The sequence below is a fragment of the Zootermopsis nevadensis genome, unplaced genomic scaffold (assembly GCF_977971745.1).
Source record: "Zootermopsis nevadensis isolate Lab colony 2312 unplaced genomic scaffold, Znev_1.0 Znev_ptg000024l, whole genome shotgun sequence".
Lineage (NCBI taxonomy): Eukaryota > Metazoa > Arthropoda > Insecta > Blattodea > Termopsidae > Zootermopsis > Zootermopsis nevadensis.
Window position 1 is genome coordinate 14,454,319 of NW_028259156.1, and position 4,529 is coordinate 14,458,847.

At 35.8% G+C, this 4,529-nt stretch overlaps 1 protein-coding gene across 1 annotated transcript in view; it reads left to right on the forward strand.

Annotated features, from left to right (window-relative positions):
- LOC110830909 (BPTF-associated chromatin complex component 1) overlaps positions 1–4,529 on the forward strand; it is a 154,449-nt gene that overhangs the window by 18,818 nt on the left and 131,102 nt on the right. The window lies entirely within an intron of this gene.

The window sequence follows — 4,529 nt, forward strand, 5'->3', positions numbered from 1 at the left end:
CGCGACAGAGACAATCGACCGAGGCAGGCGACAGAGACGGGAGATTGACACATCGCAGTTTGTCGCCACACACTTTTGAGGTGACGACCGAGACATGCGGCAAAGTGTTTGTTTTCTTTGTTTTGTTGAGACATACGTGCACATATTCTGTGAAAAATGAGTAGAAAAATGCTTCTAAAAAGGTTACTCGAAGAAGAAGAAGATGATGATGTGTTGCTGTGTTATTTGTTCCGAAAGAAACAAAGAAAACCTATGAGTTCAATATTCAAAACCAGACGCGAAGAAGGATCTTTCTGTCGGTGGTCAGTGGCCGGTTTTCTGCTACTAATTCTACCAATTGCTCATCTTGGTCACCAGTAAATTTAATTTCTGCCATTATTTTACTCAACAACACACGTGCTGCCTGAGCCCGTCGCGAGACACTACTGGTCCGAGAGCGGTCTCCTATGCTTTGTCTCTGTCGCCTGTCTTTGTCTCGCGCTCGTAATTGTACTTCATACGATTGTACAGAGAGCAGACAGGAAGCGACCAATCTCGGTCTCGCAATTCTGTCGACTGCAGCCAAATTGTACCTTTAATGTAACAGTTCATATTTTCCGAATAAAATGCATTAATATATATTCATTATTATTGACCTTGAATTTGGATAATTTATTTCATGCACCATGTTGTTCATAACGTATCATCTGGTTTTTGATTTTAATATATTCTTGGTGAATATTTTAAAATTGACCTGCGATTAAAAGCAGTAGCAAATATTGAGATATATAAAATATGTTTGTATAACAGGGAAAGTATTTTGATGGACATTGGCTCTTTCAGAAGAGAGTAGAAACTTTGTTATAAATTAGACAGATACAGCATACAAAATAAAAAAAAACAGTATTTAACAAATAAAACATGTCGTCTCTAAAAACAGGCTCTTAAATTTTTCACGCAGGTCCTAATGGGAACTAGTTTAGAAATTCCTTTTTTTTCACATTTAAACATATAAATTACACCTATATATCTTGTTGTTTATGAACAAAGAGGAACTAAATAAATGCATATGTGTTTTTGTGAAGTAGGAAGGTTCGATGTTAAAGTTGGGAGCCAGTGTAAGCAGTCTTATTGGATGTTTCTTCGTGTGTTTCTCATCTTTATCTTCAAAACCTAAGCAAAAGATCCATAGAAATTAATTATAAATATTTGGAACATATTTTTTAGAATGTTTGTGAAATCAGTTCCGCATTCAAACGATTACTCAACTGACTTTAGATGAACATCTAATTTAACTAACTTGCACTGTCCTTACTAAGAACCTAATATTCGATCAGCTGCACAAGAGATCCCCATTTTATATAAAACACGATTGTCCATTATCGTACTCACTAGCTCTGGCCATGGGCCCTTTTCCTGAACTAGATAAATCAGTCCATATTTTCCCGTATTTTTATGATCAATTTTAATATTATTCTCACGCCTACATCTTGGTCTCCCAGATAGCTTTCTCCTTGCAGGTTTACTGACTGAAATGTTGTGTTTATTTCTTATCTCTTCCGTACAAGTAACACGGCCCATCTTTATCATCTTCCTTGATTTGGAAATAACATCGTATTGCATAAATTCAGGGGAATATATTGTCTATGCTCCATGGTGTTAGTTTTTAAAGACTATTTTTGTATAGGGACTTGGCCGCTCTTAAAATATTTCCACAGCTGCAAGCGTAATGTAGGATTATTGAATGTTTTTATTTGAACAACCCCGTGAAGTTATTCGCGCAAGGGACTGAATGAATTACACTCCACGGGCGAAAGAAACAACGTTCTAAGATAGTTTTGTACTATTTTAAGAGAAGAATTTTAACTATTTCCAAATGACATTGTCCTTCCCGAGGTAATAACCTTTAAGCACTGTTGCGGAAACGAAACATTTGTTTATGGCATCAGTATTGACATATGACATACTAAATGTTCTGAACTAGAGATCTTGGCAACTGCACTGTTTAAACTTGTAGAGAAACAAAGCATTAATTTACAATTTAAGTTTATATTTTTGGAATTTTAACGGACTGTATGTGGGGAAAAGACAGTAGAAGTATTTTTGTAAACGCTGTTACAAATAATAAATCGAAGTGTGAAATATATGTTCTTTTCAGTTTATGATAAGCGTGTATTTGTGAAATTCTGTATAGTTTCCACTTTATTTACATTTAGGTTAAACAAGTTTGTTGTTAATCTGGACCCCCCACAAGCCTCCTTCCCAAGTACACAACCATGACATTTATTACACATTCATGAAGGTTGCTTGTACGGCATTTTTGTGTCATGCAGCATATAACTACAAAAACATGACTGATGTGTTGCTGTCAGGCAGACGTATTTTAAGACGTTTCGTGTATTGTAATCTGCATTAAATGCAGTCATATGATCTTGCATCTATCCAACCTAACCCAAAGAATTGTTATAATTAAGCTGCATGCATTCTCTGCTTTATAGTCAGATATAAAATGTCTTACTGACATATTGAAGCTTTATGTATTTATTTCTGAGCTGGAGGTCAGTTAAAATTTATATGTCATTCAAGGGAACCTTCGAAGTTTTACCTTACATACAATTGTGCATAAAACTAATAAAACACAAGTTTAATTCATCCTCACAAAATATAAACTTTAAGGCTTCTGTCTTGGATGCTGCAGTTCTATGTATCTTCATCATATGAATATTTATAAGTCGTAAAGATCAGTATGTAATCATCATTTTCACATGTTAACAGTACAAGGCGTTTCGGCAAGCGTTTGACATTATCAGACATTCCAGAAGCATAACTCAGCGTCGTCTTGTTTCGTTCTTCCTCTTAATTCGAAATATTATCTCAACACGCTGCTCTCAAACACTATCAGTCCTTGTGAGATTTCAGGTTCTCACGGCGATGAGTACGAAGATGACTGTCTTCAGGGTTGTTGCGATGCGTAGTCTGATAGTTTACCGACGTTTCAGAGATGCTTGCTGTCTCCATATTCAGAGTGATTGATGATGGACGCATTAATCACTTCTGAAACGGTCGTAAAATGCCATACTACACGGCGCAACATCCCGGATGACAGCCATTTCCAAAATCCATGTACTGAAGAAGACACGTTCACACGCATATAAATTGGTACAAGTCTATATTTTAAGTATTGTAGGTATTTAATATGCACGCTAACGCAAATTATGAACAAGTTGAGTAGCGAACGATTTATAATTTATTCTGGACCCTTTATTCAGATATAAACATTCAAAATTAAGTAATTGTTAATCAGTAGGCTTTAAGGTTCTCACGGCGGTGTTAAATAATCCGATAATCTATTCATGGAGCCTGGGAAAATTAGGCCAAAAGCAAATTTTGTCAACTGAAATCCCACACGACGAGCTGGAGTTGCAACTCGTCGGGCCTGTGAGTTTAGCCATACCGAACTGTAACATGCCAGACCGCTTGTATTTGGCCTGGGAAAGACTGTTTCTGAATTTTTCTTCAGCGTCTCGAGAAAAATACTGAGACGGTGTAGCTTATAATAGGCCACGACCGTCCCCTTCAATTTTCACATGTAGCATTCGACATCAATTTGCCCATGTTGTGTAGATAACCTCGATAATCCTACGGTCAATGTAAAGGGATTGATGTCGAACTGAAGATTTACCGAACTAGGGAAAGAAGAAAGCTGTAATCATTTTACTATCCACATATTTTATTGGTTTTACATGCAGAGTTGTTTTAAAATATTGTCTAGATCCACAAGGAAAGATTTTTACACCATAATTGAATTTAAAACTGTTAAAGCGTACAGTTTGTCCAAAAGCTAAAATACCCTGCTAATCAATGTGGTTCTGATAGATTTATTGAGCCAGTTTTCTCAGAACGTATCCACTTTCAACTTCTACACAAGGTTCATTAACCTCTGCGTTAACTGGCTTGACTAGGATGGCGTTAATAGATATCAAAGTAATCAGTCAGAAAACCACTGATTAATATTTATAAAAAAATCACAGAATCTATTATGTATTGCTGAATTTATATGGGCCAAAAATATAACTTGGACGAGAGGAATAAGAATTGAATACCTTTATTTGCTGGTCAAATCTTTTTGAAGGCCGAGAAGGAAAGAAAAGAGGGGGGGGGGGGGAGATTATTAAAAGTATTTTTGAGGGCGCAGGTGTGATAATTTACAGGAGTCAACAAAATGTAAGTTTTCACTTGTCTGCCCATGTTTTACGTTCGTCACAGACGACCACATGAGTGGGTTTGTTGAGCCTTGATAATACATATTGGATACTGTTATATTAAGAAGTGATTTTAATTTTAAAAATGTAGAACTTTCTGGTTTTTGCAATTGATATTTAGGACATAATCTCGCAATCATTAGAAATTTAAATTATGATCAGCACCGTTTATCACATTTAGCATTTGAATTTGTTTTATAAGACAGTCTGATTTTTCTGAATTACAATAAATTGCGTCTCGAAATTGATAGGATAGGAGTATTTAAGGAATCAGAAAGAAGAAAATCA